This window comes from Mastomys coucha, unplaced genomic scaffold, assembly GCF_008632895.1.
Source record: "Mastomys coucha isolate ucsf_1 unplaced genomic scaffold, UCSF_Mcou_1 pScaffold7, whole genome shotgun sequence".
Classification (NCBI taxonomy): domain Eukaryota; kingdom Metazoa; phylum Chordata; class Mammalia; order Rodentia; family Muridae; genus Mastomys; species Mastomys coucha.
In genome coordinates, this window is record NW_022196913.1 from 101,166,069 (window position 1) to 101,189,378 (window position 23,310).

The following is a 23,310-nucleotide window of genomic DNA, read 5'->3' on the forward strand; positions in this document are numbered from 1 at the left end:
ATTGTTATGATTAATAATAAGTAAATGTATATTCTATAAAAATTAACCTACCAGAAGAATATTTTAAATTACTGGAATGAGCACCATTAGGTGCTCTTTATTCACATTAGAAAAATATACATCTTATTATATTATAATTGTTTTTCTTTTGTTTTTGTTTTTTCGAGACAGGGTTTTTCTGTGTAGCCCTGGCTGTCCTGGAACTCACTCTGTGACCAGGCTAGCCTTGAATTCAGAAATCCGACTGCCTCTGCCTCCCAAGTGCTGGGATTAAAGGCGTGCACCACCACTGCCCAGCTCATTATAATTTTTTATGTCTTTACTTCTTTTAACATTTCTTTTATGGCAGGAATATCATATATATCATATATATATATGCATATATATATATACCATATATATACCATATATATATATACCATATATATATACCACATATATCAATATGTATATATATATACCACATATATCATATATATTACTTTCTCACTTAAATGTTTAATTTAATGCATTTGATTCTGATTTCTATTTTAAAGGTTTATCCCATTATCTTCTAACTCATCTCCTTCCTTAAAAACAAGTAGATGAGAAAAATAGCAAAGTATGTACACAATACAGTAACCATCCTTTATCTTTCCACACAATAGCATATAGCCTGGAGAAAACAGAAATATTCACCTATGAAAGTGAAGGTGTAGTAGGGAATTTGACTATGCTGTACTGGGAGAAGTTTTCCTTCTCTTGATTATATCAATAGTTTTACTGCAGTCTAAGGTTTTATTACACTTTTTAAAATTCCAACAAGTCGCCGGGTGATAGTGGCACACACCTTTAATCCCAGCACTTGAGAGGCAGAAGCAGGTGGATTTCTGAGTTCGAGGCCAGCCTGGTCTACAGAGTGAGTTCCAGGACAACCAGGGCTATACAACAAAACCCTGTCTTGAAAAACCAAAAAAAAAAAAAAAAAAAAAAAAAAAAAAAAAAAAAAAAAAAAAAAAAAAAAATTCCAACTAGTCAAGATTTCATCCACTCCAGTTCAAATAAATCATTTTCTAATATCACTGCAAATAATTGTTTTGTTGACCCAAGTGAAAATGGTACCTACAAAAATGTTTAATGGACTGATTTGGTAATGTAGGATTTTATCACACATACACACACACACACACACACACACACACACACACACACATACCATCTCTTGGTTAGAATAACTAACTCATTTCTAATGAGAAGAAAATGAGGCCTATTACTTTCCTAAAGGAATTCATTCAATCAAAAGTAGTGAAGGTCTGTTATGTAGTAATTTTTCTCTGATCTGAAACCTTCCTTCTTGGAAGAAGGAAGGTTCATGAGATTCAAAAAGTAAATCTACCTCACATATCCAGGAAGGATGAAACTTACAAGTTTCACTCCCTCTGCCCCAGGTTACAGAAGCAGGAAACAGGTGCTGGGGAGGGGAGCCTCTCTTGAGTTGGGGAGCAGCTGAGCTGCTTGAAGTTGCTGCAGTTACTATAGAGCTCAAGGATGCAGCTTTTCTGAGTCAACAGCAGGCAGGGACTAGTCAGTGGTGATGTAGCTGTTTTTTTTCATCCATCCTCTTGCAAATAACCCTTATCACACTCCTAGAAGTAACCCCAATAAATTCATTGTTTCTTCAGAATGGGTTTGGTGATATCATTACTTCAGTCTGTTGATGGATAGCTCCCATTCTTCCCAGGAAAATGCACACAGAAATGTGGAATCTGAAACTGGGCCCATCTATTGTTACAATTTCAGAATTAAGTTGTAGTGAATGTGTAGGTGTGTGTGTGTGTGTGTGTGTGTGTGTGTGTGTGTGTGTGTAATAGTATTTCTTTGTGTCAAACCAAACAAATCAAGAAACAACAGTTGCTGGAAAGACAGTATGATATACTCATAGACCTTAAGGAAAAGGGCAGCCTGACCCCAAGGAATGACCAGGAAGCATAGGGAGAAAAGACCATTCTAGGAAAAGCTGGTTTTGTTTCTGCTAAAGAGAATGGACACAAACAGCGTGTTTAAGATTGGTTATTTGGTTAATTTGAGTGGGTTCTACAACTTAGTGGTGTCTGATGAACCTATACCTGACCTAGAGGTGATGAGTGTAGGGAATCCAACACATAATAACTCTATAAATGAAAAATTAGGAAGAAAGAGTGTGGATTAGTATGAAGGGAACACAGTCATTCCGGTCATTTGCTGCTTGAAGGAATTATCTGGGGCTCGGACCAGGGGAGTAATTGTTACATGGTAAGTCATTCTTCACATGTCAAAGCAGGAAAATTATGCAATGAAAGTTAAGATTGTTATAAAATATGAATATACATTTCTATATGTTTGTGTGCAAATACATAAAACCATGTTTGTAATTATATGTGTTTCCAGTCTGAGAGAGAAGATGCTTTCCTCCAGAACTAACACAGCTCTCTAACCTGGGCTGACCTAGAAATTCCATGTCTAACATCAGCAATTTATGTTGTCTACCATATATGCTGTTTTGTTGGTGGTTCGGATCTTTACTTCACAAGGTAGGGAAATTCTGGAGTGGGATCAGAGTTTTGGACTTCAAGTAAGAGCATGGGTCTTCCCTAGCCTTGCATGGAAGATCAGATGGCACTGAAGAAATGTCACGTTGGGGTCAAGAGTCAGGAAAAGAAGAAAAACAGCGATCAGAGTTCCTTGAAAGTTTAATAACACATTTAAATCATTCTGCGTTCTTTTACAATTTATTCTACAAGTAAAGCATTTTTCCATTGTACTAGTAATCTTAAATGGTATGTTTCCAGTAAGTGCAGTTTTCTGTTTTAAAAGTCTGTTCCAGAGGCCCTATTGCAAACGTGGAGGAAAGTGAAGAAATACTAGAATAAGTTAAAGTGCTTACTTTAGCAATAAAGAACAGAGGTCAACAGACCTTAAACATTCATATTTAATTCAAGAACAGTCTGATGTTAGAATCTAAGTGTATGAAAGACTTACCTTTCCTTCACCTTATGGTAGTTATTTAAGAAAGTCTTTTCAACAAGATCGTTTTGTTTGTTTCACATTGTGTCTTAGTCCTTTTCTTAGTTAGGATCTTTCAAATTCCAACATATAACGCTCTGTCTGTCATTGTTGGTCTCTCTGTCACTGTCTCTCTGTCTGTCTCTCTGACTTTCTCTTTTCTCTCTCTCTTTCACACACACACATAAACATACATACACAGAGACATACACACACATGCACACACACACACTGTCAGCGGGAATATAGTTTCACAAATGTATTATCACACAATGTCCATCTTTCTCTCCCCCATCTAATCTCAAGCATGAGCCCCAGAGACACATTCTCTGATTCTCTGTTTGTCTGATTGACTAGAATCTCCTTTTATAGTGTGTCCACATCATAGTCACATACTATTGACTGTAGAATACTGAACTGATGGCTTTCCTACATACAGCTAGACTGCATGTTCTGGATCCTAGACAAAGGCTGAGAAGTGATAGTTCAAGTTAATTTAACTTGCTTTTTTCTTTCTCCATTCTTTACAACATTTTCTCCTTATCTCTTTTTCCATATTTCTTTCCTCATTTCCCTATTTCCATCCATTTCATTAGTTAGGATGTCATTCTATTCTTTCAACCTGTGTTTTCTTTCTTGAATCCATACATAGTGTTTTTAGTAGTTAGCTCTGTGCTAAAAACCATGATGCTTGAGAAAGGGAGAGAGAGAGAAAGAAAGACAAAGAGACAGAGACAGAGAGAGAGAGAGATAGAGAGAGAGAGAGAGAGAGAGAGAGAGAGAGAGAGAGAGAAACAAGTCCTAGGCTTAGATGTCTATTTCCAAACAATGTACATGTGTTTCAAGGGAGATGTTATATTAAACTAACTTGTTATTTACTCCATCTTAGCAATAGTGCCTGACAGAGTCATTGGAGATCACTGGTGCAGTTTTTGAAAATGTGTCAGAACTGGGAAGATTTTATTATTAGTTTAGGTAACATTTGACTTTTTGAAAAGTACAGGCTTCTATTTTGTTTACTAGAGCTGCTTTGGAGAAAGCATTATACCTATGTGATTCTATGCTTTGTATGTTGATAGCCAGTAACAGAAATTCCCATTGTAAGAGCAGGACTATACAAGGAATTTACTATCTAAACTGAAACATTTTGGAGAGTGATGAGGGTACTTGTAATAATCACACCAGAACACCAGATGACAACTAAATTGCTATGGGAAAACCTAGACACAAAGATAACCCCAGTAACCCAGATGACCAATTTCAAATCTTTCATTGTGATAGAAGAGGGTTGAGGACTGGAAACCTATTCCAACTTAAAACAGAAATGTTAACAATACATTAGTATATATAGACTTGTGTTCTGGCTTGTTTATAGTTTTAAAGTTTGGGTATCTTCACAAATATTAGTCTATCCGTACCCACTCTCTACTCTAAGGGACACCTGAATACATTATGGTGACTGATCTTGGTGAATGCAGTCTCTGTACTTGGAATAAACTCTGAATATTCGAGGAAAGAACAAATGACAAACTTGGTTAAAGAAAAGTGAATAAGAAAGAATGATGCACAGACAGTTTTTAGAGGCCCTTCTCCTCCTTTATTCAGAAGGCAATAAAGTGGGAAAAGAAATCCATTTATAGTATCCCCACATGAGTCCAGAGCTCATTATTGCTGAATGAGGCCTTCTGTCTTTGGAAGGTCCTTCACATCCTGCTAGCCTACCACTCTTTAAATATATGATGGAGAGGATAACAGTACTATATCTAGGAACTGTGAGGTGTCTGGGCTAGAGCAGGTAGAATGAGACTGTCAGCTAATATAAAGTAAGTGCTGTGGTACCCAAAACCTTGCTACTTCCTATTTTATTCATCTCAGTATGAAGGATGGTGGTAGCCAAGAAGTGTATAGAACATAGATTGGGGTTGGTTTTGAGGCAATGTTTTCTGGGTGTTTCCTCCACTCCTGGGCCATGTGAGATTAGAGATAATAGATGTTATTGTTTTACAATATGAATAAATATTCACAGATATGGTAGCGTATTGTAGAGTTGTCCTAATTCAGGCCACCATTCCTAATGACTCCAGTAATTTAGATATGTTAACTCTATAGTATATATACATGGGCCTCAAGTTTGCCTTAGGGACATCTTGGGTCTTTTGAAAGTTTGTTTGTTTGTTTGTTTGTTTTTAAGTGATAAGAAACTCCAGGCTTACTCTCTAAAACAGTAACATTATTAAAAGCAAGAGTATCAATACAGTGATAATAAATATAAATCACCTACTTTGCCAAGAGCTTAAAAGGTCTGACCTTATTTAATTTCCAAGGCAATCACAGGAGTTCACAGAGCTTAGGTATCATAGTTAAGGCTTGGACATTTGGGGGTGTGGGTCTAGAATCAAGCCCAACCCAACCTATACTTATGTCTGTGTTATGCTGCCTCCTCATGGTAAGAATTTGTTCTAGGACAAAAGCAGATACTTCAGACTGAACCATCCAAGTCTCCTCTTTTAGCCTTTGACCTATAAATCCTGCAAGAAAAGCTTGACCTCTGCCTCTGTCAAAAGGGAACAGCTCCATCTTGCACTGATGTGGATGTGCCATGCTGAAAAGGCCAGATGAGCCAAGATGGAAAAAAAAGTATCTTCCTCAGGTCACTGAATTGATGTAGGTGACATTAAACTGGAACTGTGAGCCATATATTTGTGACCTGATATGAGCGGCAAATGACCTGTTAAAAAGCTCTAACCTATTTCCAGAGCATGACTCTTCATCCGGGGAATCTGTGCCTTGCTCAGCAGTGGCAGGAATGGTGCCCTGAATTCCGACACAAGTCTGAGCTCATGCCTGGTTAAGCGGCACTGAGTATTTACCTCGGAAGATCTTAACTGGATCCAGAAAATTCATGGAAAGCCATCATAGGAGAAGATCTGGCACTCTGTATTTCACTGTCTTCAATTTCAAGGTGACTAGCACATTTCGCTGCTCAAATTTCAGGGTAGGAGGAACGTTAACAGTGACTTAGGGAAGCCTCATGTAGAGCCACGAGCACGGAAAGATGGCTGCTAAGGGCACTCGTAAGAGGTTTGCTTTTCCGATCAGAAGTTTATAAAGTCTTGTTTATTAGTTTCCTTTGGTAAGCAACACAAAGAGATGCTGAAAGGCATTGTCACATGGTCATGTGAACTCAGTGCTAGAACCTGTTTGTGGGTGACCCAGCCCTCATTCATAATGTTTTTTTTTTCCCTTGACCGTTTAGAAAAAGATGTTCACATGATGCTTTTGTGCAAAGAGCACAAGCAGACTTGTTTTTACTGGGCTTATAGAAAGATTTGCACTGCAGTAAAAGAAAGGTGAGTTTTTAGCTCCCCTCTTTCAACATATTCAAACTAGTTTCTATTGTTTAGTGAAACATAGGTGTGAGATCACTCACCCAGCTATTCTGTAACTATGAGCATATACATTAATATGGGAGAAAAAATGAGTTAAAGAACTGGCACAAGCTTACTTCGAAAGAAATGCCAATTATTTGGATTTTAAATAATTTTCATTAATAAATAATTTATTTTCATTACTCACCAGCCTGGACTACTTAACTTTGGACATCTTGACATGTTTAATAACTATATATTTTCATGTTAATATCAATCAGATATGAGAAAAATACATGATTTTAATTTATCTGAATTTGTTAACATTTAAAAACATATTTTAATAGAATTAAATTACATTCTTGTCTTCCTTTTTTATCCCAACTTCTCCCAGAGATTCCCCTTCAATACTTACAATATCTTTTTGTCATATTCTTAAAAATGTATGAAATATTATTACAATAAAAATGAGTATTATAAAAGTTGTTTGATATAAAACAACAATCAATTTAACAGTCATGTAGATGCGTGTCTATGACAATACTGAAAATACATACATTTTTCTCCATATAAATTTTAAATAATTCCAAACATATTAACTGTATATTTCAAAATAATACATCACTACTAATATTTTCTTAAATGAACAAAAATATATAAATTGTTTTTGTTTGTTTGTTTGTTTTGTATTTAGTAGAGCTTAAAATCTTGGCTCTTACTGTGGTAGCTTGATACAAGAGTTACAAAAGTCAAGCAAAGCATTCAGTCTCACTCTTTGTTGTTCTCTTACAACCCCCTCCCAATTTAATAGTCTACATTTCTTTTGGGTATATAAATACTTTTAAAATATGTAAGTTGTTCTGAAAATCATAGTGTAGTGTAAAAACATGAAATAAACAATACTACTATTAGAGAGGCAGAGATAGGAGAAGCAAGATCTCAAGACACAGCAAGACACTGTCATAAACACATGAGATGAAAGTGTATATGGATTGTATAATATTGGACTTATTTCCCCAATTACCAAATTACAGAGACGATTGGATGACAGTCAACAAACTTCTAATTCCTCATATTTTTGGATTTCAATCGATTAGGATATGTTGGTAATATTAATTTTCATATTAAGAGATTAAGAAAAAGTAATTATTACTTCCTGTTTTTCTTGTAAGAGGTGGGAATTAGGTTTATGTGAATTTGTTGAAAGATTACTTTCTTGCTTCTTCTAGGGTGTAGTTTTGCTCCTTATGTTAGTGTTTTCCATCTATTATCCTTTGTAGGGCTGGATTTGTGGAAAGATATTGTGTAAAATTGGTTTTGTCATGGAATATCTTGTGTTCTCCATCTATGATAATTGAGAGTTTTGCTGGGTATAGTATCCTGGGCTGGCATTTGTGGGTCTGTGTGACATCTGCCCAGGATCTTTTAGCTTTCATAGTCTCTGGTGAGAAGTTTGGTGTAATTCTGATTAGGCCTTCCTTTATATGTTACTTGACCTTTTCCCCTTACTGCTTTTAAAATTCTTTCTTTGTTTAGTGCATTTGATGTTTTTATTATTATGTAACGGGAGGAATTTCTTTTCTGGTCCAGTGTATTTGGAGTTCTATAGGATTCTTGTACATTCATGGGCATCTCTTTCTTTAGGTTAAGGAAGTTTTCTTCTATAATTTTGTTGAAGATATTTACTGGCCCATTACATTGGGAGTCTTCACTCTCTTCTATGCCTATTATCCTTAGGTTTGGTCTTCTCATTGCATCCTGGATTTCCTGGATGTTTGGGTTAGGAGCTTTTTGCTTTTTGCATTTTCTTTGACTGTTGTGTCAATGTTTTCTATGGTATCTTCTGCCCCTGAGATTCTCTCTTCTATTACTTGTATTCTGTTGGTGATGCTTGCATCTATGACTCCTGATTTCTTTCCTAGGTTTTGTATCTCCAGGGTTGTCTCTCTTTCTGATTTCTTTATTGTTTCTATTTCCATTTTTAGATTCTGGATGGTTTTGCTCATTTCTTTCACCTGTTTGATTATGTTTTCCTATAGTTCTTTAAGGGATCTTTTTATTTCCTCTTGAAGGGCTTCTAGCTGTTTATCTGTGTTGTCCTGTATTTCTTTGAGGGTGCTATTTATGTCTTTCTTAAAGTCCTGTAATCACCATCATGAGAAGTGATTTTATATCTGAATCTTGTTTTTCCAGTGTGATAGTGTGTCCAGGACTTGCTATGGTGGGAGTATTAGGTTCTGATGATGCCAAGTAACCTTGGTTTGTGTTGCCTATATTCTTATGCTTGCCCCGCATCATCTGATTAGCTCTAGTGTTACTTGTCCTTGCTAAATCTGACTGGAGCCTGTCCTTCTTGTGATCCTGATTGTGTCAGAACACATCAGAGTCAAGCTGTCTCTGGGATCCTGTGATTCTGGGATCCTGTGACCCTGGGTTTGTTAGAGCACCTGGGAATAGAGCTTCCTCTGAGTGTTTTGGGTATGACTGCAGAGCTTGCACCCAAGGTCTGCTCAGAGCACCAGCTGGCCCAACCAAACCAGAAGCAACCAGAGCCACTGGGCTGGCGGAGTTCCTATGTGCCTGGGTCCAGTTGGTCCCAGTTACTCCTGGTGTTGGGACAGATGTTATGTCCTCTTCACCTCTGATCCTGGGCATGTTATTTCTTTTTTTATTTAGTCTGAAAGAACAGCTAATGCTGACAATCTTAACATCTTATCCAATGCTCAACCAGTTTCTGTCTGTACATTTTAGTCGCTGGAAACTCACCAGCATAAAGGCAGCCTCCCTGTCTAGAGCAGACATGACATCAAAGGGTACTTACTTATTCACTATGCTGTGTTAATATATAGTCCATATAATTCTACATCTCAAAAGGATTGTCTCTTTTTTAAGCCTAATGATTCTTTTGCTCATACCGTATGTCAAACAATTGGTTTGAAGGTTCAGTAGCTCAGTATCTTGATTTTGGATACAATCCAAAACTTTGAACATTGCCTTTCCTTAGTTTCTGCATCCCAGTTTTATTCCAGAATCCCAAACTTGTCTCTGACATTACAGAGATGCTGAAGGTAATTTTCTTCTGAACTTCACCCTCTATAACCAGGATTCTTTTGTGTATGTGTGAATTTTTTATTAGATGTTTTATTTATTTATATTTCAAATGCTATCCCCTTTCTTCATTTCCCCTCTGGAAATGCTCTATCCCATCTCCCTCCTTCTGCTTCTATCAGGGTGCTCCCCACACACCTACCCACTTCTGCCTCTCTACCCTGGCATTCCCCTTCACTGGGGCATCAAGCCTTCACAGGACCAAGGGCCTCTCCTTCCATTGATGTCTGACAAGGTTATCCTGTGCTACATATGTGGCTGGACACATGGGTCCCTTCATGTGTACTCCTTCCTTGGTGGTTTACTCCTAGGAGTTCTGGGGTGTCTGGTCAGTTAATATTGTTCCTTCTATGGGGCTGCAAACCCATTTAGCTTCTTCAGTCCTCTAACTCCTCCATTGGGGATCCCATGCTCAGTCCAATGGTTGGCTGTGAGCATCCACCTCTGTATTTGTCTCAATATTGTCTGTCCCTACTTTTAAAAAGAGTTCTTCATACTTGTAATCATACCTAATTTAATGTTCTTATTTAATACTGATATATAAGTAGCTGGCAATAGTTTTAACCCTGGTGAAATGTTTTAAAATACTAACCACTTTAACATAAAGAAATAATATTATAGGTAAAATCATGACACTATGGAGTCTCACTTCATTCAACTTGGCTTACTTACATACTACACAGTTGGTATATAATTTGAGGCAGCAATATAAATATCTAAAGAAGAATCCATGGTTGAATGGTATGAATTTATCATTGAACACATGTTTGTACTTATGATTTTAAGTGCAGCATTATTCTATTTGATTAACGCTCTTAGTAGAAAATTGGTTCTCATACTGATGTACTTTTCAGGGGAGATAGTGAAAACAGAAGTTGATACACCCATCCAAACAGATTAATGACAAAAATCAGTATTTTTATGGCAAGTTATTTTTTTCTCCAAAGACTAATGGCCTTAACTTTCTTCAATGTCAGTGTCTGAAAAGATGTTCATAGAAATAAAATTATACAGATGAGACAAGTTATATTTATGTGTAATGTACTCATAGATATGTTTAACAAAAAAATTAATGAAAAAGAAGGCCATGGATTTGAAAGAGAGCAAGAAGGAAGGATATGGAAAGGGATGGAAGGAGGAAAGGAAAAGGGAAACTGATGTAACTATATTATAATCTCCAAAAATTAAAGAAACACTTTTAAATATCTCATCTTTATTGTCAACTCCTGATGTAAAATTGACCGGTTAGCTGGGAAAGAGAGAAATACAAAATGAGGGAATAAGAAAGGTTTTCCAAAATTCTTTGAGGAAATGTAGGCAGTATTTATAGGACTTACTATGATTTCTCCCTTTTTAATATCCCCCTATTACCTTACTTGAACTTCTCCTCTGATATCAAAAGAGACAAGGAGGTTATTCTTGGGGGACAACTCTCACAAACAGGACAGTATGTGTTGTTAGCTGCCAGAAGTTTCTGGGCACAAGCTGCATGTGGCTTGCTTTAGTAACAGTGTGTTCTCCATGGAAGTCATCAGAACTGGAATGGAAGAGAGGTTCCCTAAAGTAAGTACAGGGAGCTGATACACCAGGCACGTATCTGGCATCAGGGGATGGCTAAGAAGCATTTGCTAACCCCCCAGCTGGGGCATCAATCACACAAAGTTAGTGCACTGTTGAAAGGGGCTGTCTTTTAAGGCACTGTTCTTCTAGTTCCATATCTGAGAGAAGTTCATGGAGGAGAGAAAACAAAATACATTAGGGCTTTTGTATTTGGAACCATCTACAAATGCATTTTCTATACCTTATCCACTAATAGATAGTTATACTGCATTGGGTAATGTTTTAAAGATTCCCTAACTTCAATTTTCTACATATATCATGGAGAAAATGATAGTGCTTTCTTTTAATGCTTTTGAAGATATTAATGATGAGAACTTTAAAGTCCTTAAACAGTGACAGTCATGATTGTAAATACTCCATAAATGCCAGGCACTGTTTTACATCTATCGAACACTTCATGAGGGTCTATACTGTGCTGAGATCCAAGCTAATGTCAGGAAACTGCTGACTCAAACATACAGTACTTTTTGAGCTCACTCATAATAGTGTGATGACAAGATGATAACTCAGATCAGAGCAAAGTAATGTCCCACATGTTCCATAAGGCTTCCACAGGGCTGCTATGGGAATCCAAAAAGAATGCTGAGCCTATGCAGGACCCAAGAAACTTTCTGAAACAAACATGCACTGAAGCATAACATCACTTATCAGCTTCAGTGGAGTGGTGGGGAGTTAGATGATGAAGACTCCAGGTAGATGGTAGATGGTCAGTAGACAGTAAGAGAAACTTAGTGTAAGACAGAGCTGGGCTGTTTTCAGTGGGAGTGGCAAAGTGGAAGAGGTATACGTAGGTGGAAGAAAATGCAGAAGGTCCAGAATTAGTCCAAATATGCACATTCAGGAGCATCGTGATTGGTTTCTGTTGTTTTTCAATTTTGTTTGTTTTTGTTTTGTTTTTCTATGGTATGAGAAACTGCTGATCTGATTCCTGTCTCATACAGGAAGGGAAAAGTGGATACTTCTCGCCTCTGGTATCCTCTAATGTGCTGGCAATATCTTTTCCTTGGTCACTTCTAGAGGCCCCAGACAGATCAAGAGGGCTTGTAATCCAAAGGAGCAAAGACAGGGAGGTCTGTTGGACTTTGCTTCTTTTTTATCCCCAATACTACAGGGTCAAGTGCTAGAGAGCAAGCTGCTCCTGCCTTGCTCCAGGCACCAATTGTCTGAGGCCTTCTCTTCTCATATCTCCAGAGACTAGGTATGCCAAAGCGAGGCTCCCCAAATCCAGAGGAGGTATTATCACCCTCTGTCCATCCTAGCTGGTAGCAAATGCCACTTCCATCTGCAACATATTTCCGAGTTAAGATTTTGTTATAATCCTTCCACAACTTCACAAAATGTATCATTGCAACAATGTTAAAGACACGAAGCAAGTAATTGTTGAGGCTATTTGGCCAAAACACAAACACACGACAATAATGAATCATGGCTCCTGTAATCAAAACAGTAGTCCTGTTTCTGTCAGTGAGTAATAATCTGGCCTTGTATACACTCAATAACCTTGACTGACCTCTGCTCCCTAGGATGGGAGCTAGAGAGATTCTGGGCCCACATTTCCCTGTATGCTCTCTAATTTCATCTTCTAATTTTAGAGGCATTGAGGGATCTTTTTATACCTTTGCTGTGTCAATTGATTAATTACCAGGGATATCAGGAAGAATCTTTGCTATTATATGACTTAACACAATAAGTAGCCACCATTATTTTATATTAAAGATGGAAGAATCCAAGTATAGAATGAGGCAGCTTCATGGATCTAGCTGATTTCTTTTTTTCTTTTCTCTCTCCTTTTTTTTTTTTTTTTCAGATTTCGTGTTCCTCTTTCCAGTTTCAGTCAATCAAGAAGATGAAATAGACTGCTCTAAAATTAGCTAGTGTAGTCCTTTCATCTTGTATTCTTTTGAAATGGGAATTTAAACCCAAGCCTCAAGGAATTGAAAATCTAGTTTTTCTTCCACAGACTTGTGGGATGTCTGGACTTTTGCCCTCACCAGAGCAGCACAAGGGTTTCTCAAGTGGGATGCCATTTTTATCTCAAACCAATGAGGGAGGTCACTGTACATGTATTGGCTATGATTCAGTGCTTCAAACCATGTCACGTTTTTTATTATTTCTTTTCTGGGGTTTCATGTATCAACTTCTCACATCCTGGGCATCCAGAGAGCTTTGTGTAAAATTCCCTGTGGGCTTGTGTTGGATGAACATGAAGTACCACACTGACAGTGCTGCTCATTCCTCAGCCAGGGAATGTGGGATACTAATGTGCACTTACCAGTGTAAATGCTGAGGCAGTCAGTTCTCTGGTCACCACAGAAGAGCCAACAATCAGGACAGCAGAAAGGAAGCCAGCCCTTGGGATGTACAACAAATCCACCCCATGGCTACGGTTACTGTGCTTGTAGTGCTTGTAGTTTGCAGAGCCTTTGGTGTATGGTGCTTTAGGGACCTGCTGGTCCAGTTCAGAGTAGACTACCTAGAAATGATCAGGCTGGTGCTAAATTGTCCTCTGGGAAGGAAGCCTTCCTATATAAATATTTGTGAATTCAGCAGTTTTGCCTTGTCAGGCTGTGGTGCTCATGGAGGAGTCAGCTATCTCGATCACAAAGTCCTAAGGAGTCCGAAGGATCTCAGCATTCCCATTGAGTTAGCATATGCAGAGCACTTGATACTGAATCACTGAAATCAGAATGATGTGTATTCATATAAGTGCTATTAGTGAATTTAGAGACAGTACCAGTTCTCCAGAATCACACACATTGTGGTTAGCACATACTCCCTGACTATAAATATCAACCCTTATAAACATTTTAAAGTATTAAAAACGTATTCATGTAAATGATGAAATTGAGGGTTGGACAAGGAAGTGTTTGAATGCTGCTTCTGCAAACTACAATTCTCCTTTACTTTAGAGACTTTATTTTTTAATTTTTATATTATATGGTTCTGTTGTGATATATACTTACAGGGAAGGTTTCTTTGAATTTTACAAATGTTTGATGGTAATCAACAAACACAGTGTCTACCAAATATCAGACAATTCCTGTACAGGCTCACTGTGATGACCACTCAACTTATTCTTTGGATACCCAGAAGTTGGCTTGGTTGATCCAGGAGCTCGGATGTTCCATAAGGCCGTGTTATTACAGTTTGTTACCCCCAAAGAGCTCCATAAAACACTGCACATGCTCTGATGCTCTGTAAGAGCATCAGATGCAGAATAAATAGCAAAAGACCTAGTTGTTAATATTTACACCTCATTCAGACTCAGCATCCTGGGGGTTGTTTTAAAATGTCTGGGAAGAGTGGATAAAGATGAGCACATTTATATTATGTAACTTTTTTTCCCAAGAGGATTAGCTGTACTGGGGACACACAGCTGTCTTTTTCCACAAGTCTCTTCACAGCAAGCCACAGACCAAGTTCTCTTCTTCTATGGTCTCTGTGCTTAATATATTCCCTTCCACTCTTTCTTCCCCCCAAAGATTTCTGAGTGTTTTGTTTGTTTGTTTTCTTCTTCACAGATATGCATGAACCAAAGTACTATAAAGTTTCAGAGCCTTTTACCCTTTCACAGTCACATGCCGAACACTGCCTTTATGGTTTTAACCTCATTTCTGAATGACATCCTCCTATAGATTATTGAAGTCAAAGGCTTCAAAATTAAGATTTCCTTTTGGAAGCTGTGAGTAAATTTTCTTTTGGGGAAAACATAGGCCACTCTTACTTCCTGTGTCTCAAGATTAATCAATCCAATCTCTCAGAGTGAAAACAACAATACATCCTATCCAACTAGATTATTCCAACTTTCTGGTCCCAAAGATCATCATCCTAAGTTTAGGCAATATCCCAAGTCTATACAGTGACTCAAACATGAGGCTTTATGTCAATTAAACAGATAGATCAAATATATTACTTCCCATTGGGGCTAGTATGAACCCTTTTATCATTGGCACAGGAGGCTTGTCTGAAAATGGAGATAACAACCAAGAACCAATTAGGAATAAATTTTTAAGTAGTTTGGTGATAATCATTGCTGTAAAGCAATGGTTCTCAGGCAGTGAATAAAATAGTGGGCATTTTTCTTCTTAATAATGGATGTACTGGTAGCATGATAGTTTGCATATAGTCATATACATAAAGTTAGTGTAATAGAGGACAATAAAACAAAATGTGGACATAGAAAATTAACCTGGGGAAGATTCTTTTCTTTCCTTCAAAGCAATTAGGTAAGATCTCTGTAATGATTTTGCAAATAAGCAAGGACTAAAACAAATATGGGAATGAAGTTATGAGGAACAGTGCATAAAGAAATTTAAGCTCAGAGCTTGGTGCAGGAAGGTGAGTGGATGAAATAGATTCATCAAGGACCATAATGGTAGGAAAGGAGCTTGGAGGATCACTAGGGCCAGAGCAGTTTACAAAGCCAACATTTACAGGAAGAACAGTTAAATTGATTCTAAGGGTAGTACAAACTTCTCGGTGTTTCATGAAAAGGTATAATATGCTAAACTTCACCTTTTCAAGGATTGCTATGACTGCCTAATAAAGTAAAGACTGCAGCAGAGTGAGGATGGATGCTGCAAACCAACTAGATGACCACAGTAGTCCAGAAGACATGGTGGAGTATGTATGGAAGCTGGTAAAACAGAAATGAGTTCTTGGTATTTATTGTAGATAGGAGAAACAAGATGTTCTAATTGCTTATATAATGGATGTTATTGAATATAAAGAACTTGGAGATGGCACTAGTTCATGAGTTCCTGTAAATGGAATTGCCCTGAACTAAGATTAAGAATACCAAGGAAGCAGCAAATTACTTCTTCTTATATCTTATTTGTTGTTACTTCAGAATTTACAACTGCCTACCACTTCTTTTTTCTTAAGTAATCTCTTTTACAGTTTACACCTACCATACTGTATTATTTATAATCTGTGACTTTTCTAGCCATGTTTGTTCATCCACCTTCACAGATCCTCCTCTTTGCACAGGCAAGTGTGCTGATTTAGATTTTCCTAATTTCCAGCAGACTTGAGTCTCATCCTTATCTAAAGCATGACTATCAGGATTCTCTTGACAGCTACATATTTTTGCTTCCAATCCATTGTAGCTCAGACATCTACTCCCAGAAATCCATGACACATATGACAGACCACTTTTCTGATCCAACTCCTGTAAATATGTTCCTCTTCTCATTTAATGGTGTGTGTGTATGTGTGTATGTGCGTTGTGTCCAGATCAAGGTGCAGGTTCTTATAAAGGTGACGAACTAGATGACAAACACATGTGTTGCTGGAGAGTCTACCTATTACTTTTGTTTGTTTGAACCAAGGTCTCTTGCTAGTATGAAGCCAATAGGACAGACTTGCTGGGTAACAAGTTGCTGGGATCCACCTTGTTTATATCTGCCTGGCCCTGGCATTTCCCTACACAGGGGCATAGAACTTTCACAGGTCTAAGGGTCTCTCTTGCCCTTGATGACTGACTAGGCCATCCTCTGCTGCATATGCTGCTAGAGCCATTAGTCCCACCATATGTACACTTTGGTTGTTGGTTTAGTCCCTGGGAGCTCTGAGGGTACTAGTTAGTTCATATTGTTGTTAGTCCTAAGGGCTGCAAGCCCTTCAACTCCTTGGGTCTTTTCTCTAGCTACTTCATTGGGGACCCTGTGCTCAGTCCAATGGATAGCTGTGAGCCTCTACTTCTGTATTAGTCAGATACTGTCACAGTCTCTCAGGAGACCACTATAGCAGGCTTCTGTCAGCCAGCACTTGCTGGCATCCACAATACTGTCTGGGTGTGGTGGTTGGATATGGGAAGGATTCCCAGGTGTGACAGTCACTGGATTGTCTTTCCTTCAGTCTCTGCTCCATATTTTGTCTCTGCAACTCTTTCCATGGGTGTTTTGTTCCCCCTTTTAAAAAGGAACGAAATATCTACTCTTTGGTCTTCCTTCTTCTTGAGTTTCTTGTAGTTTGTAGATTATACTTTGTGTATTCCAAACTTCTGGGCTAAAATCTGCTTATCTGAGAGTACATACCATGTGTGTTCTTTTGTGATTAGGTGCCCTCACCCAGGATGATATTCTCCAGATCCATTCACTTCCCTAAGAATTTCATAGAAGTACCACATTTTCTGTATCCATTCCTCTGTTGAGGGACATCTAAGTTGTTTCCAGTTTCTGGCTATTATAAATAAGGCAGTTATGAACATGGTGGAGCATGTGCCTTTATTACATGTTGGAGCATCTTCTGGGTATATGCCGAGGAGTGGTATAGCTGGGTCCTCTGGTAGTATTATGTCCAATTTCTTGAAGAACCACCAAACTGATTTCCAGAGTGGTTGTACCAGCTTGCACTCCCACCAGGAATGAAGGAGTGTTCTTTCTCCACAACCTCTCCAGCATCTGCTGTCACCTGAGATTTTTATCCTAGTCATTCTGAATGGTGTGAGGTGGAATCTCAGGTTTGTTTTGATTTACATTTCCCTGATGACTAAGAACGTTGAACATTTCTTTAGGTGCTTCTCAGCCATTTAGTATTCATCAGTTGAGAATTCTTTGTTTAGGTCTGTACCCCATTTTTAATAGGGTTATTTGGTGCTCTGGAGTCTAACTTCTTGAGTTCTTTGTATATATTGGATATTAGCCCTCTATCAGATATAGGATTGGTAAAGATCATTTCCCAATTTGCTGGTTGCTGTTTAGTCCTATTGACAGGGTCCTTTGCCTTACAGAAGCTTTGAAATTTTATGAGGTCCCATTTGTCAATTCTTGATCTTAGAGCGTAAGCTATTGGTGTTCTGTTCAGGAAGTTTTCTCCTGTGACCATGTGCTCGAGGCTCTTCCCCACTTTCTTTTCTATTAGTTTTAGTATATCTGGTTTTATGTGGAGGGCCTTGATCCACTTGGACTTGAGCTTTGTACAAGGAGATAGGCATGGATCGATTTGCATTCTTCTACATGCTAACCACCAGTTGAACCAGCACCATTAGTTGAAAATGCTGTCTTTTTTCACTGGATGGTTTTAGCTCCTTTGTGAAAGATCAAGTGACCATATGTGTGCAGGTTCATTTCTGGGTCTTCAATTCTATTCCATTGATTCACCTGCCTGTCACTGTACCAATACCATGCAGTTTTATCATAATTGCTCTATACTACAGCTTAAGGTCAGGGATGGTCATTCCACCAGAGGCTCCTTTATTGTTGAGAATAATTTTCACTATCCTAGGTTTTTTGCTATTCCAGGTGACTTTGGAAATTGTTCTTTCCAAGTCTGAAGAATTGAGTTGGAATTTTGACATGGACTGCATTGAATCTGTAGATTGCTTTCAACAATATGGCCATTTTTACTATATTAATCTTGCCAATCCTTGAGCATGGGAGTTTTTTCCATCTTCTGAGATCTACTTCAATTTCATTCTTCAGAGACTTGAATTTCTTGTCATACAGATCTTTTACTTTCATAGTTAGAGTCACACCAAGGTATTTTATATTATTTGTGACTATTGTGAAGGGTGTTGTTTCACTAATTTCTTCGCAGCCTCTTTATCTTTTGTGTAGAGGAAGGCCACTGATTTGCTTGAGTTCATTTTATATCCAGCAACTTTGCTGAAGTTCTCTGGTGGAATTTTTGGGGTCACGTAAGTATACTATCTTATCATCAGCAAATAGTGATAATTTGACTTCTTCCTTTCCAATTAATATCCCTTTGATCTCCTTTTGTTGTCTAATTGCTCTGGCTAGGACTTCAAGTACAATATTGATCAGGTAGGGACAGACTGGGCAGCATTGTCTACTTCCTGATTTTAGTGGGATTGTTTCAAGTTTCTCTCTATTTACTTTGATGTTGGCTACTGGTTTGCTGTATATTGCTTTTACTATGTTTAGGTATGGGCCTTGAATTTCTTATCTTTGTAAGACTTTTATCATGAAGGGATGTTAGATTTTGTCAAATGCTTTCTCAGCATCTAATGAGATGATCATAGGTTTTCTTTTTTTGAGTTTGTTTATATAGTGAATTATGTTGATGGATTTCCATATATTGAACCATCCCTGCATCCCTGGAATGAAGCCTACTTGATCATGATGGGTCATCATTTTGATGTATTCTTGGATTCAGTTTGCAAGAATTTTATTTAGTTTTACTGCATCAATATTAATAAGGGAAATTGGTCTGAAGTTTTCTTTCTTCATTAGGTCTTTGTGTGGTTTAAATATAAGAGTAATTGTGGCATCATAGAATGAATTGGGTAGAGTACCTTCTGTTTCTAGTTTGTGGAATAGTTTGAGGAGTATTGGTATTAGGTCTTCTTTGGAGGTCTGATAAAATTCTCTACTAAGCCCATCTGGTCCTGTGCTTGTTTGGTTGGGAGACTATTAATGACTGTTTCTATTTCATTAGCAGATATGGGACTGTTTAGATCATTTATCTGATCTTGATTTAACTTTTATATATGGTATTTGTGTAGAAAATTGTCTATTTCTTCCATGTTTTCCAGTTCTGTTGAGTATAGGCTTTTGTAGTATGAGCTCATGATATTTTGGATTTCCTCAGTTTCTGTTGATATGTCTCCCTTTTCATTTCTGATCTTGTTACTTAGGAAACTTTCCCTGTGCCCTCTAGTTAGTCTAGCTAAGGGTTTATCTATTTTTTTAATTTTCTCAAATAATCAGCTCCTGGTTTGGTTGACTCTTTGTATAGTTCTTTTTGTTTCTATTTGGTTGATTTCAGCCCTGAGTTTGATTATTTCCTGCCTTCAACTCCTCTTAAGTGAATTTGCTTCTTTTTGTTCTAGAGCTTTCAGATGTGCTGTCAAATTGCTGGTGTATGCTCTCTCCAGTTTCGTTTTGGAGGCACTTAAAGCTATGAGTTTTCCTGTTAGGACTACTTTCATTGTGTCCCATAAATTTGGGTATATTGTTGCTTAATTTTCATTAAACTCTAGAAAGTCTTTAATTCCTTTATTTATTTTTTCCTTGACCAAGTTATCATTGAGTAGAGTGTTGTTAAGCTTCCACAGGTATTTGGGCTTTCTAATGTTTATGTTGTTATTGCAGAGCGTCCTTAGTCTATGGTGTTCTGATAGGATGCAAGAAATTATTTCAATCTCATTGATCTGTTGAGACCTGTTTTGTGACCAATTATATGGTCATTTTTGGAGAAGGTACCATGAGGTGCTGAGAAAAAGGTATATCCATTTCTTTTAGGATAAAAGTTCTATAGATAACTGTTAAAACCATCTGCTTCATGATTTCTGTTAGTCTCACTGTTTCTTTGTTTAGTTTCTGTTTCTATGATCTGTCCATTGCTGAGAGTGGGGTTTTGAAATCTCCCACTATTATTGTGTGTGGTGCAATGTGTGCTTTGAGCCTTAGTAAAATTTCTTTTATGAATGTAGATGCCCTTGCATTTGGAGCCTAGAGGTTCAGAATTGAGAGTTCATCTTGGTAGATTTTACCTTTGATGATGAGTATGAAGTGTCCCTCCTTATCTTTTTTGATCACTTTAGGTTGAAATTGATTTTATTTTATATTAGAATGGCTACTTCATCATGTTTCTTGGGACCATTAGCTTGGAAAATTGTTTTCCATCCTTTCATTCTGAGGTAATATCTGTCTTTGTTGCTGAGGTGGGTTTCCTGTATATAACAAAATGTTGGGTCCTGTTTACGTACCCAATCTGATAGTCTATGTCTTTTTATTGGGGAATTGAGTCCAGTAATGTTAGTAGATATTAAGGAAAAGTAATTGTTGCTTCCTGTTATTTTTGTTGTTAGAGTTGGAATTCTGTTCATGTGGCTATCTTCTTTTGGTTTTATTGGAAGACTACTTTCTTGCTTTTTCTAGGATGTAGTTTCCCTCCTTGTGTTGAAATTATTCATTTATTACCCTTTGAAGGGCTGGATTTGTGGAAAAATATTGTGTAAATTTGGTTATGTTATGGAATACTTTGATTTCTCCATCTATTGTAATTGATAGTTTTTCTGGGTATAATAGCCTGGGCTGGCATTTGTGTTCTCTTAGGGTCTATATGACATCAACCCAAGATCTTCTGACATTCATAGTGTCTGGCGAGAAGTCTGGTGTAATTCTGAAAGGTCTGCCTTTATATATTACTAGACATTTTTCCCTCACTACTTTTTATATTCTTTCTTTGTTTTGTACATTTGGTATTTTGTCTATTATGTGGCAGGAGGAATTTCTTTTCTGGTCCAGTCTATTTGGAGTTCTGTAGGCTTCTTGTATGTTCATGGGCATCTCTTTCTTTAGGTTAGAGAAGTTTTCTTCTATAATTTTGTTGAAGATATTTACTGGCCCTTTAAGTTGGAAGTCTTCACTCTCTTCTATACCTATTATCCTTAGTTTTGAACTTCTCATTGTGTCCTGGATATCCTGGATGTTTTGGGTTAGGAACTTTTCGAGTTTGGCATTTTATTTGACTGTTATGTCAATGTTTTCTATGGTGTCTTCTGCACCTGAGATTTTTCTCTCCTGTCTCTTATATTCTGTTGGTGATGTTTGCATCTATGGTTCCTGACTTCTTTCCTAGGATTTCTATCTATCTCTTTGTGATTTCTTAAACTTCCATTTTTAGATCCTAGTTGGTTTTGTTCAATTGCTTCACCTGTTTGTTTGTGCTTTCCTGTAATTCTTTAAGGGATTTTTGTGTTTTTTCTTTAAGGGCTTGTACCTGTTTACCTGTGTTCTCCTGTATTTCTTTAAGGGAGTTATTCATGCCCTTCTTAAATTCTTCTATCAGCATCGTGAGCTATGATTTTAGATGCAAATCTTGCTTTTCCGGTGTTTTGGGATATCTAGGACTTGCTGTGGTGGGAGTACTAGATTCTGATGAAGTCAAATAGTCTTGGTTTCTGTTGGTAAGATTCTTGTATTTGACTTTCGCCATCTGTTGATCTCTGGTGTTAGATGTTCTTGCTGTCTCTGGATGAAGCTTGTTCCTCCTGTTGGTCTGTAAGCCTGTGTCAGCACTTCTGAGGGTTCAGCTATCCTCTGGCAAAACCTGTGTGCAGAGGGCTGTGGATCAGTTATCCCTCCTGAATCCTGAGGTCAGAGCACTCCCTGAAGACAAGCTTGAGGTGAAGGGGCAGAGAGGGCTGTGGATTTGATGTCCCTCCTATGTGTGTAGATGGAGGTAGAAAGGATCCTGTCCCAGCTGCCTGGCTACTTCTGAGGCCTGTGCCTCCTGGCTGGTCCTGCCTTAGAAAGTCACAGGAGAGAAAATGGCTATCTCACCTGAGTCCCTGGGTCAGAACACTCACTTAAAATGACATTTTTAAGAAACAGATCTGAGCATGTCATTCCTGTTCTCAGAATTATTGGGTGACTCTTCACAGCTCTTAGAATGAAGTCTGAACTTCAGCTTCTGGGTGATCTGTCATTGATTATTACAAGACTTTCTGTACCACTCTCATCTGGTGTTAAAGAGACTTACACTCATCATTTGTACATGAAATAATTTTTTTCTTCCTACAGAATTTGCCTTTTTGTCAGTTGGCTAAAACTCAAGCGATGATTTCCAACCTCACACCTGAACAAATGTTGAGTTTGTTTCTTTGAATTGTATTAACATAATGTTACAACACACATGCTCTTGTGGCAATGAAAGATGAGGTCTTGGCCTTGTTTTGTTGCCAAACAAATTCCCTTGGTGGTGTCTGTTTTTTTCCTCAGATGGTATTACCACATGAATGGAGCTACAAGAGATGGCAGATTCCAGTCATTTTCAGGAAGGGAAGTGTTGCTTCATAAGCCTTTTTCTAAATAATTATAGTTCATTTATTTGATCATATGCTATAAAACGAGATTACTAACATTTACTAAAGTCACTAATTAAACTTTTGCAATAGTTATTCTAGCCATGTTTGATAACAAGTAAGAGATGACAAAAGTTATATATAATCAGTAAGAATAGCTTAATATCAGCTTTTCTCATTTACAATCAGAAGACTGGTAAAGCATGAAAATAAGGCACAATTAAGATCATAGTACTTGGCCAAACAGGACATAAATGCAAATATTTATAATAAATAATCTATTTTATCTGTACTAATACTTGCCCACCAATATGCTACATGTTAAATTTATCTTCTTGTGGGAGCTACTCTGATTAAATAAAAGTTTTTCCTGTATGTGTGTGTGTGTGTGTGTGTGTGTGTGTGTGTGTGTGTGCAGTG

At 37.6% G+C, this 23,310-nt stretch overlaps 1 long non-coding RNA gene across 1 annotated transcript; it reads left to right on the forward strand.

Moving 5' to 3' along the window:
* Nucleotides 1–6,078: 6,078 nt before the first annotated feature.
* Nucleotides 6,079–22,868, forward strand: LOC116081900. The gene is made up of 3 exons (XR_004115079.1): nucleotides 6,079–6,154; nucleotides 6,278–6,371; nucleotides 22,808–22,868. It is a non-coding gene; the product is annotated as an uncharacterized LOC116081900 (long non-coding RNA).
* The last annotated feature ends 442 nt before the right edge of the window (nucleotides 22,869–23,310 follow it).